The sequence below is a fragment of the Lithobates pipiens genome, unplaced genomic scaffold (genome assembly GCF_037356315.1).
Source record: "Lithobates pipiens isolate NorthernLeopardFrog02 unplaced genomic scaffold, aLitPip1_a1.2 Scaffold_8, whole genome shotgun sequence".
NCBI classification, from domain to species: Eukaryota; Metazoa; Chordata; class Amphibia; order Anura; family Ranidae; genus Lithobates; species Lithobates pipiens.
The window spans coordinates 137347783-137367756 of NW_027507903.1; the positions used below are offsets into that span (position 1 = coordinate 137347783).

General features: G+C 39.0%; 1 long non-coding RNA gene across 1 annotated transcript in view; it reads right to left on the reverse strand.

Annotated features, from left to right (window-relative positions):
- Nucleotides 1-1716: 1716 nt before the first annotated feature.
- The window catches only part of LOC143963171 (uncharacterized), a 30379-nt gene continuing 12121 nt past the window's right edge, over nt 1717-19974 (reverse strand). Inside the window, exon 2 of the long non-coding RNA XR_013270899.1 lies at nt 1717-3481. This is a non-coding gene — a long non-coding RNA (uncharacterized LOC143963171). The remainder of the gene's footprint in view (nt 3482-19974) is intronic.

Sequence of the window (19974 nt, forward strand, 5' to 3'; positions counted from 1 at the left end):
AATGTAATTTTCTTTCAAGAACAAATCAATATTATTTAGATCCGTTGTCACGCGGCTCTTAAATGGCATGGGGCCCATAGGTCGGTGCCTACTATGCCTTTTTATTCATCTGGCACTGGGTCACAATACCCAGTGCTTTTGGATGGGGGGGGGGGGGCATGTGACCATATGAACGCCTCTGATATGACAGTGCTTGGGTCTAGAAGCCAATCACTGAGAACTGTCAGATGACCAGGCGAGGGATGTAACTGCTCCCCTTAGTGTCCAACACCAGCGGGCACCTTGGATTTCAGTGGTGGCTGCAGCCGAGGCAGAAGCTGCTTTTGTTAAAATTCCTACCCCAGCACTTGCAGTTTACAACTTTCAATGCTGCTGCTTCCCGCCTGGATCACCGAGTGAAAATAGAAGAAAGAATGCTTAAAAAAGAAAATTAATCCAGACATCACTACTAAAAATTGTTAAGTTGCAATATAATAAATGTTTGCTTTTGGGTTTATTACTGCGACCCCAAGATCCTAGATATCTGAGGTCTAAATAAGACAGGTTCCACCTGCATACTCTCTAAGGAAATTCCAATTTTTGGCACCTTTTCTGGAACTCCTGATTCTAATTTAATGCATTGAAATTAGTGTGGTTGGGGTGTATTTACTTCTATGTGAAAAATCTGTATGTATAAGAATTTATATTATGAGAATGAATACACTATATAATGTGCGTGTGTTATTTGTCTAGATCACCTTTACCTGTAGCCAATGTTTGAACAAAGTTTTCCAGGTCACATTTGCTGAAAAAGCCAACAATTTTCATACTTTTTTACTTTATTGCATTTTTATTAAATTTAGAAGGGAAAAATCAGTGGTACTAGCACCTTCTGTTTAAATCGTCAATACTATATAGTTGAAAATTACACAGTGATGAAAGCTCCTGACATTGATCTGTGCCAGCACATTTTGGATAAATATTCAACATGGTTACATCTCAAAATGTTATTTTATTACATTGTGGACACTGAAAGGCCTGTTGAAAAGATGTCCCATTATATGCATAACATGATGCGCAATATATCTTCTAAAGCTTCCAAAGTGATCACGTGTTGTTAATAGGATACCCATCATTTCCCTGTCCCAGACATATTCATAATACAGACATACCCCACTTTTAAGTACACAATGGGGTTTATTTACTAATGCTGGAAAGTGCATAATCAGGCTCACTTCTGCATAGAAACCAATGAGCTTCTAACGTAAGCTTGTTCAATTAAGCTTTGGTAATAAAACTTGGAAGCTCATTGGTTTGTATGCAGAAGTGAGCCTGATTTTGCACTTTCCAGCTTTAGTAAATAAACCCCATTGTGTACTTAAAAGTGGGGTATGCCTGTAGTGCAGTAGAACTGTGACAGCGATATCTAGTCATATTCTTACATCATGTTCTGCTACCTGTATGACCATAGTAAGGGAACTAATTGTCACGTCAGATTCCATTCGTGATAATAGAGGAAGCTGCTGAGGTGGTGAAATGTTAACTGACATTTTCAGGCCCAACGGCTGGTAGAGAATATGTTTTAGAAGTAACCAATCTATGGCCAGATACTCTACCAGATACTCCACCAAAGCATCACTTTGGCACAATTTTCATTGTGGTTGTTTATGAACTAAAACACACACTCACTCTGTACTAGTATGGCAAGCATCTTAGACTATTTTCTAAAAAACAAAACAAAAAAACAAAACAAAAAGGAAAAGAAGAACAGGATTAACAATCCCACATGCAATAAAATGTGTAAGATGAGTTACTGCATTTGGGTACCATTCATTTTGAATGGCACCCCAATGCACTTTGGAAACTACATGTGTTGCAGTATTATGCATTACGAAAAAGGGCCATGTGCTATTTTTAGGAAAGTTAGGGTGGATTGGCAGCCAATTCAATTAAAACACTGATTTCTAAAATCATTTTGGTTAAACACAAACTCGCTCACTATTAGTATGACTATTTACAAAGACAAAAAAAAAAAGCACAAAAGGACATTACGAGGTAACTGAGCCAGGTCTGGATTTACACTTCCACATTGCAGTAACGAGCATAATAAGTGGTAATGTTGCTACTCATTCTTAAACCCTCACAAACTCTCACGTAAAATAAAGATGACTCAAATGGACACTCAATATTGATATATAATTGCTTTAGAATCAATTTTATTATGTAATGTTATAAAAAATATATATATTTCATTCTGTAGATGCAGTTACCTTCCAACATTGTCAAAATAATTTTAAAAAATGTGGATTGCATTATGGCAACCTAGATGGCCCAGGAATCTTATGATGTGTGATTTGTTCCCTGCTTTTCTCAGATATTTTAGGCAGCTATTTGGTGGGATACTCTGTAAGGCATGCAGACATTGCAGCATTTCCAATTACAAAAAGTTTTTGAAATCAGGTAATTAAAATGAAGGCTGTCCCTCACATTGAGTTATTGGTGTAAAAAGACATAGTAGAACAAAAAAATAAAAACTTGAAAAAGTTGTCTTGCATATAAGAAAGGTGGTACATGCTACCTTCGGGTTGTAAGCATGTGGATTCACTAACATTTGGATGGACATTGACCCGCATACCAATCCTATTATTACTGGCTGTGAGATGGATATGTCAGTAACTAGGAGACTGAATACTTGTCACTCAGACTTAGGATCTTATCCAGCACCTTCCCACGTGACAAACTGAGATGTAATGGTGGCATTTGTCCATTGAACGAAAGCTGTGATATCCTGTAACTTCAGGTGTGCAGAGGAGCTCATTAAAACAATCCTACTGCGCTACCATCAGCCACTGATTGAGAAGGCTTGAAAACTAAATAGCTTATATTGTGGTTCCTACTGGAAACAGTACGTTGATGCCATGGTCCGGATGAGCTGAGGCTTGTATAGCATTGTGTTTGTCCTGACGAGAGCATTCCTCCCAGGCCATAGTTGGCAAGTCTAGAACCACCGGATCCACATAGCTCACCAGTGTGAGTTCTACCATTGCCAAACACTGCCGGAGAAGTCAATCTTTTCCTGTCCTGAGCCTGAGAAATAAAAAGTTGGACAACATCAACTTAGAAAACCATCAAGTAATTATGCTGTTTTAGTAACCTAAGACCAGACTCATGAAAATGTATTCAGAAATTAAAATTAAAAGTCTTCTTGTACTGTTGGCAAGCAATTCCAGCAACTCCATTTGTCACATTCTCAGGCTTATATAAATCTTTTTCCGTGTTCCTAATGAATTTGTTGGAAAGTCTGATGACACCAATACCATTACAGTTATTAGTTCTGATCACAGGGGAAACATATTTATGTTTCTGCCTAGAACAGCTTTTGATAAAATAGAATGCCCAAAATATAATGAAAAGCAAATACATTAAAATACATCAACTTATGGTGAAGGTCTTGCCTGAGAGATCCTTAGTGTCCTTAGTGTCCCTACCTCCCAGTTCATTTCTAGGAAGTGAAGAAAAAAACAAGGAAGTCAAAAATAAAATCTTAACAGTGTGGTCAAATTAAGAGATATAAAAATAAAGAAAGTACAAAAAATAGGGGGATTCTGCAACTCAAGGTTAATATAAAGAATTTAAACCCAATGAAGAGCGTTATCAATGGGCGTCTACAGCTTTCCCCTCTTTAGTTTGCGTTTGGGTAATTGTGATCTTTTTACATCAATAAAGTTGCAGATCCCTTTCTTCTTGAGTACATCATATGTCACTTAGATAGAGTTCAGTAACTGCCGGAGTGACCTCTACCAGCACATTTGTAGCCAAGAAGCCTTCCATTAGCTCTCACTTCACTAATCTGTGGTTCCATTTCTTGTGGCAAGAAGCCCTAATCTAATGAATAGCTCAGCCCAGACGTTGGTGGAAGTAATACAGACAGATAAGAGATGGCCTTGCTGCCTCTGTTGAATGGAAAATTACTCAATATTCAACCCTTGTTATTGATGAGAATGCACCGCTTAGCTTCAAAACAATTTTTAGATTTCCAAATTGCATCTCTTGACCTTTTAAATGCAAGTGATACATTTCCTATTGCTGATAAACAATCATTGGACAGCAATTTTCTATTGACTCAATCCATATCAATTCTATTTAGTGTAATAATAATAAATAAATAAATGATATGAATGGATTCTTCCTAATAATATCTTGTGGAGATTGTTAGAGCTATTGCATTACTTTCAGAGATATGTGATTGTATGTGGGTGTATATAAATGCTATGTAAGCAAAGCAGATAGAGTGTCAGCACTGGGATCTAGATGGAGTGTAAACTAAGAAAGAGACCCCATTTGCAACCCAATGTTCAGCTTTCTGCGCTGTCACTGTTTAAATGACAATTGCGCAGTCATGCTACACTGTACCCAAACAAATAGAGCTTTCTTTTTTTTAAAAATTAAAGTTTTTCTTTTGTTTCTGTTATAAAATTTTGTAAATAAGTAAGTTTCCTCCTTCACTGATGGGCACTGATAAGGTGGCACCAATGAGGTGGCACCAATGAGTGGGCACTGACGGGCACTGACAGGTACAGACGATGGTCACTGATATGCAGCACTGATGGGCATTGATAGGCAGCACTGATGGGCACTCATGGGTGGCACTGGTGGATACTGATAGGGGACACTGATGGGCCTGAAAGGCTGCAAAGGTGTGTACTTATGGGTGGCATTGATACATGGCACTGATATGCGGCACTGATATACGGCACTGATAGGCATCCCTGGTGGCACTGGCAGTGGTAGGCATTGTGAGTGGGCACTGATTGGCAGCTGCCTGGGCATTGATTGGCAGCTGCCTTGGCACAGATCTGCATTCCACTGGTGGTCTAGGGGGGACATACCTGGTGGTCCAGTATGGATGGCCATCCTGATGGTCCTGGGGGCATGATGGTGGTCCTGGGCGGGATCCAAGGGGGGGCTGTGCTGATAAACAATCAGAACAGCGCCCCCCCTCTCAGGAAAGCCACCGATTGGCTCTCCTCTACTTGCATCTGTCAGACGCGAGGGAGGAAAAGCCAATCAACAGCTCTTCCTGTTTACATTGTGATCAGCCGTGATTGGATATGGCTGATCATGTGGTAAAGATCCTCAGTCGGAGGCTCCTTACCGAGATCGGTGTAGTGGTGTGTCAGATTGACACACCGGACCACCGATCGATGCGATGCATGCCCCCACTGTTATCCTGCAGGATGTCATATGATGCCCAGTCAGGATAACCAAACCACCACCCGGCCGTCATTCTACTATAGGCCAGGCGGGAAGTGGTTAAGCTGTAATTATCATTATTTGCGATAAAATGTATTTATTTATATATATATATATATATATATATATATATATATATTTTATTTATTTTTTTAAGTTATTTTCAGCAAGGACAGCAAGTGACAGCTAAAATTTACTATTTTTATGACAAATAACATGTTCATTAAAGTGGTATTAAAGCCAAAAGCAAAAATGTATTATATTGCAGCTTACCAATTCTTAGATGTGATGTCTGCATTAGGTTTCTTTTCTAGGCTTTCTTATCTTTATTTGCACCTGATGCCAGTAAGTCTGTTGTTTTTCAACAGAACAAATTGGCCTGCAAATGTAGCAGTTGCGACAAACCATTTAACACTTACAGGGGTGCTTACAATAATATGCTTTTTTAAATTTGTGTTAAACCTTTATCCCAAAAGCAACAAAACTTCCTGTAACTCCTTATAAAGTGTAAAGTATAAAATCTACTAGTGCATCTAACACTCCCCTCTCCCCAGACTGATACTGCTGCTGTCCAAAGGTGTCTCTATTGCTCATTCATACAGAGAGTAGGCACCTTAATACAGAAAGAGTGTATTGTGAAGTAGTGGCTGGATCACCAAGTGAAAACAGAGGGAAAAAAATTCTAAAAGGAAAATGAATGCAGCCACCACGTCTAATACTTGATAAGCTGCAGTATATTACAGTTTTGGCTTTGGATTTAATACCGCTTTAAAGGTACTGAACTGAGACTAATATTTTGTCTTTATTTATTGAACAAGATACATTGCTGGCAAAATGAATATAGGTTGCTAAAAAAAATTATTAAAAATTAATCTTTTAACTACTAAACTAACCTCTCTCCAGGATGCTAAGCACTATGGGGTTGATTTACTAAAGGCAAGCCTTTATAAGGGAAGTTGCGCTTTGCAAGAGAATTATCCCCATATATTCTTTGCAAAGTAAAACTTCTCCACATTCACTAAGCTCTGGGGACAATTCCCCTGCAAATTGTAACTTTCCTTGGAAAGTGAACAGCCTTATCTGCCTTTAGCAAATCAACTCCTATAATTTGGTATTATTAGGTAAAATGTTCCTCCCTTTAAAACACCTTAACATCACCGAACTACCTATGCAAATGCAGGCTTTCTGAAAGTCAGAATTTGCATTGGCTTAGACCCTGCAGGTTTAGGTAGAGCACAGTTTTGGTAAAATATTCAAAGACAAAGATGACGTCTGTAAGTGATTTTGGGCACAAATGTAAATTGAATTTTCATGCTTGAATTTGTTAATGCACCACTTCCCACTTGTAATTAGGTCTTCCTAAATAAATAAGAAAAATGGCATTATTTAATCTAATTTATGGAGCAATGCTGGGACAGACTCCATGGAAAACAGCTGTATTGCCATAGGATGATCTAACTGATGTGGTGTAAATGCACAAAAAGTCAACTGTACAAAGTGTTTTCAGGACACTAAACAGTGAATTTTTTTACTTTTGGGATATTTAAATATATATATATACAGGGCTGGTGCAAGGATTTTTGACACCCTAGGCGAAACCTCATTTTGCCGCCCCCCCTGGCTCCATCCCCTTTTCCCTGCCCATGTATACCCCACCTTTTTAATGAAGCGCCCATCGATGCAGCCTCACCAGCGCCCATCAATGCAGCCTCCCAGCGCCCATCAATGCAGCCTACCAACGCCCATCAATGCAGCCTCACCAGCGCCCATTAATGCAGCCTCACCAGCGCCCATCAATGCAGCCTCACCAGCGCCCATCAATGCAGCCTACCAACGCACCCATCAATGCAGCCTACCAACGCTCTTCAATGCAGCCTACCAGTGCCCATCAATGAATGTTTACTCGCTTCCATTCATTCGGGAGTCGGGCTGCACCTCTGACACTATGTGTGAAGGTGGCTGCCTGCTGATGCTGAGACTTAGTTTCTTGCTGCAGAGAGAAGAGAGTAGGAACACCAATGGCCTGGCACCCCCAGGTAGAAGTGCGCCCTAGGCGGCTGCCTAGTTTGCCTAGTGGTAGCACCGGCCCTGTATATATATTTGTGTATGCATTCCCTTTTCTGAAGCCTCAGTTACCTAAGATACATAGCTCTACTTTACATTCTGTGCCATTGGGGGTGTCCTGTGTCACAGCCCTGTCCCTTCTGTCTCCTCCCTCTTTAAGCCCCAATTTTTCCTTACTAGAACATTGTATCTTCTTTTTCCACTTCTTTTCTCCTTTTCCCAACCCCTTGGGCGATCTATTCATTTTTCATGTTGTATCTTGATAACCCAATGTTTGACTTTACCACTGGGTGCTCTTTACTACTTTGGTATACCTACGAATGTTCATCTGTTCTACAGAGCACCTGAATGGGCGATACTGATAATCTTTTATTTGCAAAATAAATTAGAATAAATTGAAACATAAAAAAATGCACCAGTCTCACAAGGAAAAGCAAAAGGGTATATTAACTCAAAATTCTTTACCGCTGTTTGGTGGTACTTTTCAACCTGCCATTTACCTCTAAAACCTCCTGTTTGCCTTCCTCTAATTCAGTTTTTCTCAAATCCAGTCCTCTGGCCCCCATAACAGGTCATGTTTTTAGGATTTCCCTCAGATGAAACGGCTGTGGTAATTGCTAAGGCAGTGAAACTGATCAAATCACCTGTAAAAAATAATGGAAAACCTGAAAACATGACCTGTTGGGGGGGCCTGAGGACTGGATTTGAGAAACACTGCTCTAATTCTATACACTGGGTGGCATTATAAAAAAAAACATTGCAAATGTGAGATAAAGTGAATAATATAAGTGCCTGCATTGTTAAGTCATGCTGCACATGATCCTGGATACCATTAAAGGTGTTACCAAACTATGATGTAACTTTAAATGTAGGCAGTGGTTCATGTGAGAGACAAGAGGGCTTGATTTTGTAAATAAAGAGATTTGACTTTGCAAGGTGAATTTTCACAAAACTTAGTAATTATGCAGGAATAAAAAAAAAATTCTGGCATACGATTGGGTATTTAAATGGATTTCCGCTTCACCTTATTTAAAAATCTAAGGCAGGGATCCCCAAACCGTCTAAACAAAGGGCAAGCTTACTGTTCTTCAGGAATTAGAGGGCCAGATTATGACCAGCAGGAGTAGATATTGCGCCAGCATCAGTGAACGTAGGTTACAGGCTTGGTAGTCAGCGGGAGTAATTAAATGCCATAGCTCCTGTGGTCAGTAATAAGTGCCCAATCCTTGTTATCAATGGGAAGAACAATGTTCAATTATTTTATCAGTGGAAGGAATAGTGTCCCATCATTGGTATCAATGGGAAGAACAGTGTCCAATCGCTTATATCATTGGGAGGAATAGTGCCTCGTCATTGGTATCAGTGGGAAAAACTGTGTTCAATCATTTTTATCGGTGGAAGGAATAGTGCCCCATTATTGGTATCAGTGGGAAGAATAGTGTTCAAATGCGTATATCAGTGGGAGGAAAAGTGCCCCATCATTGGTATCAATGGGAAGAAAAGTGTTCAGTCGCTTATATCATTGGGTGGAATTGTGCTCCATCATTGGTATCAATGGGAAGAACAGTATTCAATCGCTTATATCAGTGGGAGGAATAGTGCTCCATCATTTGTATCATTGGGAAAAACAGTGTTCAATCATTTATATCAGTAGGAGGAAGAGTGTCCCATCATTGGTATCAGTGGGAAAAACAGTGTTCAATCATTTTTATCAGTGGAAGGAATAGTGCCCCATTATTGGTATCAGTGGGAAGAGTAGTGTTCAAATGCGTATATATGTGGGAGGAAAAGTGCCCCATCATTGGTATCAATGGGAAGAAAAGTGTTCAATCGCTTATATCAGTGGGAGGAATCGTGCCCCATCATTGGTATCAGTGGAAGGAATTCTGCCCCTCTGTTGGTGTCAGTGGAAGAAAAATGGGCCCCAAGGGCCGAATAAAGCCAAGAACATGGCAGCAGTTTGGAGACCACTGATCTAAGTCAGCAGTCAGGTTCCTATATGAATAGTCTCCACTCCCTTAGTAAAGCGACCATAATACATGTAACATAAATCATGCAGTACACACAAACTGTGTATATTAATTTTTCCGTTCACACAGTTTTAAAGCAGCGTCCTGACTGGAATATGCCTCCCATGGCTCCTTAATGGTTGTCTATCCTGTGTTGTCCTATATTGGCACTACACATAATTGCTCAAAGAAGATGTACAAAAGCAAAAATGTGCTAGTGCCAAAGCAGGCCAGACAGAGTTCTTTTCTAGCAATAAATAATTACAAAAACAAAAAAACATGTAGAAGATCAATGTTATATATTAAACACATTTGTTGTTTTGCCATTAAAACTCAGTAGTTAAATCCTAACTCCAGCCAAATGTTTTTTTCCTTTATTTTCAGAGTAAGAAAAGTTCTAATTTTTGCCTGTGACCCCTGTGTAAGAAAGCAGGGGTGCTGGTGTCCCCAGGACAGGAATAAAAACATTCCTCACTCTACTCACTCTATTTCTTTGTGTATCCATAAGTGAGTGGTGATTTCCCTAACACGTCCCCACTTTAGCCATAATTAAGTGGAAACCTTTGGTTGGAGTTGAGCTTTAACATTTAGGGGCAGATTTACAAAAGCAGCATTTTTTACCTATACTTCCATTGTTTTGGGTTTTTCACAAATATAAATTTACCTTAAACTTTAATGGGTTTCAATAAAAAAATACTCCTTATGTTTATCATGCACATACTGTCCAGGATCAGTGTTGTATATGTTTTACAATCTACTGAGCATATGACTAAAGGCAAAACTTTTTAGATATTAGAAGAATAATGAGGGGATAGAACCCGTACCCCGATTTATTGCTGTCTGTGTACTTATTGGGTGGTTTAAGGGTCTCCATTGCCTCAGGAAAGTCACCAGTGTCGCCAGGAAAGAAGGTGAGGATAATTTCAAAATAGAGAGGAAATCTTACAATGGGACACTGTATAAATAGGAAAATCCCTCACATTGGAAATATATACTCACACTTCCTGAGTCTACAGGACATGAAGTGAAATAAATTTCCCCCTAATGAGACACAAATGACAACAAAAAGACAGCAGCTTTAACACTCCCTAGTAACTAGCTCACCATTCACGATATTGCAAATCACTGAAAAATCAAGATTGATGTGGGGGCATCTTTACTGCCAGATATCTATCCCACTTAACATACCCTGTACAAAACCACCCTCACAACTCTCCTCTTTTGAACTTGCTACTACCGAAGAGGTCATTAAAGTTTTCTCAAAAGCCTGGATTGCCACCTGTCCACTGGTCCCTGTTCCCTCACAACTACCTTGGTCACCCTCTTCTTCTATCCTATGCTCCCTCAATCACATCTTCAAACTCTCCCTCTCTACTTGCACCTTCTCATCCCCTCTAAAACTTGCGCTGATCACCCCCACACTTAAAAAGCCCTCACTGGACACCATAAGCCTGAACAACTTAAGACCCATCTCCTTGCTCTCCTTTACCTCTAAACTTTTAGAATGCTTAGCCTACAACCAACTGAGCTCCTACCTCACTAAAAAGGATCTTCTTGATTCTTATAATCTGGTTTTCGCTTACTAGACTCCACTAAAGTTGCACTACTAAAACTCGCTGATGATTTACTAACTGCTAAAAAAAAATGGCCACTACCCCATACTCATGCTACTAGACCTCTCTGCGGTCATTGATACTGTTGATCACCCCCTCTTCCTCAAAAAATTCCACTCTCTTGGCCTGCAAGACTCTGTTCTCTCCTGGTTCTCTTCCTACCTATCACAGTGCCCCTTCAGTGTTACCTATGACTCTATCTTCTCCTCTCCACTTTCTATTTCTGTAGGGGTCCCCCAAGGTTCTGTCCTCAGACCCCTCCTCTCCTCCATCTACACTTCCTCCCTTGGTCACTTGATGAACTTCCATGGCTTCCAGTACCATTTCTATGCTAATTATATCAAAATCTATCTCTCTATTCCTCACCTCACTCCTTCAGTCTCCTCTCGCATTACTAACTTACTAACTGACATATCAGCATGGATGTCACACCATTTCCTCAAACTCAATCTTTCTAAAGCTGAGCTCATAATATTCCCCCCTGCCTGTGCCCCCTTCCCTGACTTCTCCATCAAAATCAATAACACATCTATCAGTCCCTCTCCTCCAACTTATTCACTCCCTTGTTATCTCTCGCCTTGACTATTGTAACTCTCTCCTCATTGGCCTACCTCTTCTTCAGTCTTTCATAAATGCCACTTGCCAGACTCATCCACCTTACCAACCATTCAGTGTCCGCCACCCCTCTCTGCCAATCCCTCCACTGGCTTCCAATTGCCCAAGAAATAAAATTCAAAACATTAAGAATAACATATAAAGCCATTTATAACTCTACCCCAAGCTACATCACCCAAAGTATCCTCTCTGCTCCTCCCAAGGCCTCCTGCTCTCCAGTTCCCTTGTCTCCTCCTCCCAGGCTCATCTCCAGGACTTCTTCAGAGCTTCTCCCATCCCTTGGAATGCCCTACTCCAATCTGCCCAACTATCTCCTACTCTGCCACTTCTAGGCAATCCCTGAAAACTCATCTCTTCAGGGTAGCCTATCCTGACCTCAGCTAACAACCAAATCTTCTATTTCTCCCATCAGTCCATCCCTCACAGTTATTACCTTTTGTTCCACCAGTCCCTCCCTATTAGATTGTAAACTCCCAGGATCAGGGCCCTCCTAACCCTCTTGTATTAAATTGTATTGTTGCTGTACTGTCTCCCTTAATATTGTAAAGCGCTGTGCAAACTGTTGGTGCTATATAAATCCTGTATAATAATAATGATAACACTCCCAACTCTAAGAGTATTTTAAAAAGTTTTGCCTTTAGATATGCTTTAAGGGAAATATCCATATATCTTCTAATAAAGTGAATATAAATTGGTCATTTTATTTATTATATTACAGTGGCATGTACATTTGTGAGCCCAATCTGACCAGAATACCGAGCAGTGACATTTGTGATTCCTGACCGGAGCCTCCCGTGGTTCTTTCTCTGCTCTGTTTATGGCCCTATGGTAATTCACTGATTGTGTGTTTTCACAGTGAATTCTACCAGTGCCATACACAGAACAGGAGGGATGTTCACCAGCGACCCTGCAAAGAAAATTCATGTTATTTGTTAACATTAGCTTTAGTGTTCTCCAATCCACAAAGACGCCAACAATTTATGTTTTGAGTGTAGTTGGATCACAGTGTTAATGTAGTACATTGTCACACTGTGTGGAGATCTGAAAAATGTGACCTATTAATGGTCCCTGACTGTTTTGAGAAGCACTATACTATTAAATGAAGAAACACTAATCCGAGACATGATGGAAACCGGTTTGGCTACTTTTAAAATAAACAGACTTTGAACTCATATGTTTCATAGGTATAATAAAAGCTGAGAAAATCTATTTGCAGATCAGCTGTACCCAAATAATGTGTTAAGGTAATACCAAAGTCCCTTTATCATTAGGATTTTTTAAAGTGGTTGTAAAATCTGAAAAAAAATGTACAAAGCATATCCCTCTATAGTATGTACTAGCCTCAAATCAAAGCCCCTAGTGTGGTTCCTATCTGCTGTCCCGTCCCTCTGCTATCTGCATGTGTCAATTGTGACAATTTATCCCGGCACTACAGAATCTAAGTCACCCCCCCCCCCCCCCCCAAAGTACACAGAGGGTTATTGACAATCTCAGCTGTGCTTGTTTTCCTATGAGACTGTGTGGAGGGGGGTGTCCTTTCCTTCCACTCAGGTCTAATATTACATCCAGGTCTCTTTGCTATGATGTGTAGTGTGTGCATCAGATTCCCTCCCCCTGCCGCCTGGAGCTCAGAAATGGTGTGTAAAATGTGTCCTTTAGGAGGCTGCAAAGAAAAGAGCTCTACAGATAAATGGGTACAACTTATGTAGGAAGATTTGTTTAATCTCTGTATCACCTGATGCTAGTTACTTAAGTGGGTATATGTAAGGGTTTAGAACCACTTTAAGTCTTAGGGCTCAGAGACCAAGTAACAACATCTGCTTTGTTGTGGATTTTATTGGTAAATCTGTGATAGTTGAGATATATTATATATAGATAATGTAATATGCTAATTTACCGCTATCTCTACATCAAATGCCTAGCATATATTACTCCATTAGGCAAAAAATAAGACGATTTACTAAAGGAGTATATAATGCTTAATGTGATTGTTTCCATAACTTAGTGCAATGTTATAACCTCTGCCAGCTTTTTATTGCTGCCTTTATCCCTGTTTCAGATTTCCTCTTGCTTTCTCTTTGGTATGTCCACACAACAGAAAGTGAGAGGAAATGTCTCTAATAGAGCCCTGGATAGCAATAAAACCCAACAGGGGATCTTATATTTCCCAAAGTATCCAAAAACTAAATTTTTGGTTATAGATATATTTTCTCTACTCCTTCAGTAAATCAACCACTATGATGCCAATTACAGGTTAACTGAAACACTTTAGTTTGATGTATGAAAAAAAGTCAAATTACAGGGTTGATTTCCACAAAAATATATTGAAAATGATTCTTTCTGTTTTATGATGGTATACCTCTAAGGTTGTGGTCCATTATAACAATAAAGTTTTTATATTTGATGATGGTATACCTCTAAGGTTGGGGTCCATTAAAACAATAAAGTTTTTATATTTTATGATGGTATACCTCTAAGGTTGGGGTCCATTAAAACAATAAAGTTTTTATATTTGATGATGGTATACCTCTAAGGTTGGGGTCCATTAAAACAATAAAGTTTTTAGATTTTATGATGGTATACTTCTAAAGCTGGGGTCCATTAAAACTATGCATTGAATTTTTTTTTTATGTTTTATGATGGTATACCTCCAAGGCTTGGATCCATTGAGCATACCATTCTGAATTAACTATGACATTTCTATATCTAAAATTCCAAATGTACCACTTATCCTAAATGTACAGTAATTCTACAAAATAATGACTAAAAGTTTAACTTTAGTTATTTTTGACAGCATTACCATATTTTATGCCAAACTCATGACCTGATTACTCATAGACACACGATTTACTATGAATGTAGCCAACTTTTGTATGTGAATTCACTCAAATCAAGTCCTCATGGCTGTAACAGCACCTTCCCAAGCACTGTTTAAATGCAACTTTATTATAAGATACTATTATCCTCCTCATTATTGAAATTTGTGCTTATAAATGCATAAATGAGAATACATATTATTATTATTTTTATAAAAAAATGTAACTCAATTTAATTTAAAATAAATACATTTACAGTATATTGGATGTCTTACACAAATAATTTGTGTATCTGAGACTCTGATATGCAATTCAAAATAAAAAAAATTGAATTCATAGTGAAATAAAAAAAAATTTCTACGTGAAAAATTCCCCTTGTCCTGAGAATATAAATTAACCTTTCAGCAGAAAACTAGGAGTGTGCAACTAGGTGTATTCCTAGTTATTTGGCCAAATGTTAAACTGACTAAAAATTTGTCATAGAGTTATTGGACTATATATTTTTAAGTTAACTGACACATACCAACGCTGCTAAATTTGATCTGGTCTAAGCGGGGAAAAAAAAATGGTGGTCATGAAAGGGTTAATAATTTTATGCATGCTGTATGGCCAATGGAGCTCCAGCTAATCTAAAAGGTTTCAAATCATATGTCACAGCCAATGGGCATCTGTGAGCCATGCTTTGCCTTGCAATGTGCATGTCCCTCTCAAGTCATTACTGCCAGGTAGGGTATGTGGTAAGTATGTGGAAGAGTTTGCTGTCATCCCAAATGAATGGGATCAAATGGATACTTATCTACATATGTGGATGTGCAGTTTAAAAGCCATCCTTTACAGGCATACTCCACTTTTAAGTACACAATGGGGTTTATTTACTAAAGCTAGAAAGTGCAAAATCAGGCTCGCTTCTGCATAGAAACCAATGAGCTTCTAACCCCAGCTTGTTCAATTAAGCTTTGGTAATAAAACATGGAAGCTCACTGGTTTCTTTGCAGAAGTGAGCCTGATTTTGCACTTTCCAGCTTTAGTAAATAAACCCCATTGCGTACTTAAAAGTGGGGTATGCCTGTATTTAACTCAGTGGAGTGGAATGCAATCATTCACATCATTCAAGTTAATTCAGTGAATTGGGTAGCAGTCAATCACATCCCATGTCCTACATAAAATAGAATTAAAAGTCAAACTTTTTTTTTACATTTTGAATAGAGTAGGGAGGGTTATAACCCCTGTCAGTGTTTTTTTTTTTTTGTACCACCTTTCCCTTTTGGGAGATTTCTCTTTACTACCATCCTATAGCCAAAACAGAAAGTGAGAGGAAATTGCTCCAAAGTGAGGGAATCCTTGGTTGTTAACGGGGTCACTCGATTTAGTGTCCCCACCGAAAGATTTCTCATCTATTCCTGTTATGGTGGAAACCCAAAATTTGGCATTTTCTTTCACTTTCAATGATAATAAACAGGACAAAAATAGAGGGTGAATCTCCCTAATGGGAACACAGACAGCAACAGAAACCTGACTGGTGTTCTAATCCCTCTCCACCCTTTCTGAAATAAAATAAAAAATAGCTTTTTAACTTGGAACTAAACCTAACTTTTAGAAAACTACAAGCCGACAGCTTTTTATTGCAGGAGAGACAAGCTATATCTCTTCTGCAGCAATGTGAACTTACCTGCCTGCTCACAGTTTTCTACTGAAGGTATACTGAGCTGCACATACACATTCCCGGCACACTTCTGCGGTGCTGGAATAACTGACTCCAGTGCTCATGTGCAGGATGACATCATCCCCCTCGAGCCAATCAAGGGGTCAAAAACCCAACACCTGGGGAATAGATGACAATGGCTGGTGAGGGATTGCCAGGAGGTGGGGGTGAGTATACTAGGGATTTAGTTAAGCTTTAACTCAGTGAATTAGGATGCAGTCATTCACATCCCATACCCTACCTAACTCAGTGGATTGAGATGCAGTCATTCACATCCCATACCCTATCTAACTCAATGGATTGAGATGCAGTCATTCCCATTCCATATCCTACCTAACTCAGTGGATTGAGATGCAGTCATTCACATCCCATACCCTATCTAACTCAATGGATTGAGATGCAGTCATTCCCATTCCATATCCTGCCGATCTCAGTGGATTGAGATGCAGCCATTCACATCCCATACCCTACTTAACTCTATGGATTGAGATGCAGGCATTTCCATTCCGTATCCTGCTGATCTCAGTGGAGTGAGATGCAGTCCTTCACATCCCATACCTTACTTAACTCAATGGACTGAGATGCAGTCATTCCCATTCCATATCCTGTCTAACTCTATAGAATGAGATGAAGTCATTGACATCCCATACCCTACTTAACTCAGTGGATTGAGATGAAGTCATTCACATCCCATACCCTAATGAAGTCAGTCAACTGAGATGCAGTCATTCACATCCCCTATCCTACCTAACTCAATGAATTTAGATTAAGTCATCCACATCCCATATCCTACCTAACTCAATGGATTGAGATGCAGTCATTAACATTCCATACCCTAATTAACTCAGTTGATTGGGATTCAGTTATTCACATATCCTACCCTTTATAAATCAGTGGAATGGGTTATAGTAATTTAAGACTGTAGCAGAGTGAACTTTAGCAAATCTGGCCCAATGAGAAGACACATAACTATGGCTAGTAGAGTAAAAAAATAAGCTGACCACCAACTGTTCATGACATGGGAAGGGGTTACTGTGGTCTATTTCTATTTACAGTACATCATGTGAAAGAATGCTCAGTCTATCTATATATTGAAGGCAATTGAACATTTTATGTGGGCCTGAGAAAGTAATGATTCCACAAATGGAACACCCTTCCCCTTGATAACATGATTTCAGTATATGAATAGTACAGTACTGTATAGTGTAGTTAGGGTTGCTCACACTAGGTACATCAAGCAGGCCCAATGCAGTGTATGGTAAACACACAAAATGGGTTTAACAAGTGGTTTTGTTAATTTTTAAAACATTTGCACAAAGGAAAATCCTAATTTCCTGACAGGGTATACCTAGTCTATATATGTGCCCATTCACATCTATGTGTTTTAATCCTAATTGACAAATGTACACAGGTTAGCCATTGTTTTCAATGGTGCTAGTTCACAGCTATGCAGCATGTGTTGTCCATTTTTGGATGCATTAATGTGCTTATTGAGGGTAGTGGATGTTGTTTATAAAGCATGATGGTTTATAACACACATTAAAGTGCACAAAACATGCATAGAAAGGTAAATACATTTTCTACTCTAAGACAATAGGAAATACATACTACTACTAGGTAAAATAGGCTGCGAAGGAAGAGTGCATGCTTTATGTCATATTACATAACATCCAGTGTAGACAGGAGTGTGTGTTATATCTTGTATTGCATAGCACACAATGTAGACAGGAGTGTGTGCACTAGCTCTTATTATATAATACACAGTGTATACAGAAGTGTGTGTAATATCTCGTATTATATAATACACATGTATACAGAAGTGTGTGTAATGTTGCTTATTATATAACACACAGTGTATACAGAAGTGTGTGTAATATCTCTTATTATATAACACATGGTGTATACAGAAGGGTGTGTAATATCTCTTATTATATAACACGTGGTGTATACAGAAGTGTGTGTAATATCTCTTATTATATAACACGTGGTGTATACAGAAGTGTGTGTAATATCTCTTATTATATAACACATGGTGTATACAGAAGGGTGTGTAATATCTCTTATTATATAACACATGGTGTAGACAGGAGTGTGCGGTATATCTCTTATTATATAACACACGGTGTATACAGAAGGGTGTGTAATATCTCTTATTATATAACACATGGTGTATACAGAAGGGTGTGTAATATCTCTTATTATATAACACATGGTGTATACAGAAGGGTGTGTAATATCTCTTATTATATAACACATGGTGTATACAGAAGGGTGTGTAATATCTCTTATTATATAACACATGGTGTATACAGAAGGGTGTGTAATATATCTTATTATATAACACATGGTGTAGACATGAGTGTGCGGTATATCTCTTATTATATAACACACAGTGTATATAGGAGTGCATGTGATATGTGGCTACCACTCTACCTACATATCAATGATGTAAAGCATTGACAATATAGATATATAGTTAAAGCCGTATGGAACTCAAAAACAAAAATGTAATATGTTGCACATTGCCAATTCTTAATAGTGGTGACTGCATTTGTTTTATTTTTAGGGGAGTTCCCTTTATTTTCACCTGGTGATTCAGCCATTAACAAACACGCTTCCTGTCTTGGAGTGTCCACACTCTATGGAGGATCAAGGGAGCCACCCTTAGACTGCACCATTGTCAGTCTGGGGAGAGGGTAGTGTTGGATGCATAAGCATATTTAGATGGACTTGATTAACAAACTAAGGCCAAACTCCAGCTAACACTGCCTAAACAGTTACAACAACAGTTTGTTTTTCTTTTTGGAATAAAGGTTTTACACTGAATATAAGCTGACAATTGTAAGCACCCCTGTCAGTGTTAAATTATTTGTTTCAACCCTCTAATTGACACTTTTGCTGCACAGTTTGGTCTGTTAAAGGAATATGAAAAATAACAGACTTACTTAGTTGCAGTCTGATTGGTTCATGCCAATGGGCTCATTCCAGATGTTGTACATAAATCTGCATTGGTTATGAATTACATGGATGATGTGCAGTAATAAGCTACAAATAAAATTGTCTGCTTAGCCAATCATGTTTGGAGTTCTCATCATATGATGTATTCCAGGCAGACATTTTCAGCATGCTCAATCTCCTAAGCAGCTCTCCATTCTGTGGAAGCATTGCTGGCCTGTGTGCAGCTCCCTCTGGAGCACAGTAATGGCAAAGGCTGCTGTGTGCATCATATCCCGTAATAGGGAATAGGACTGGGACATCGATACCTCATTCCCCTTCTGCTATGTGCAGATCATTTACTACATCAGACAAACAACCATGGCACCATATTTACAGCAAGCCCCAATTAGATGAAGTGGAAGCTTAGAATCCATTGTCAGTAAATAGGACACATCTGCAGATTCTACTGATAGAAACCCCAAACTAAAGTCTGTTATATGCAAAGACACTCAGGGACACACTCACCACTTAATAATACAGTATACACAGATATACCCATTCACAAAATGATATACACATAGACACACTGTCACCAAGAGATATACAAGTAGACATGCAGAGTGACACAATCACACAGAGATAAAGTAGTAGAAAAATATAGTGACACACTCACACATTGATATACACACACAGAAGCACACACTCATACAATGATATACACATAGTCACACACAGTAATACATAAATACACACACACAGTGACACTCACACAGTGAAATACAGTTGGACACACACAGGGATACAGGCAGTAACACACACACACACACACACACACACACACACACACACACACACACACACACATGGAGTGACCCACATACAATGACACTTGCATAGACAGACACACAATCAGTCATACACATATACACAGACACACAGTCAGTAATACACATATACACAGACAGTCAGTCATACACATATACACA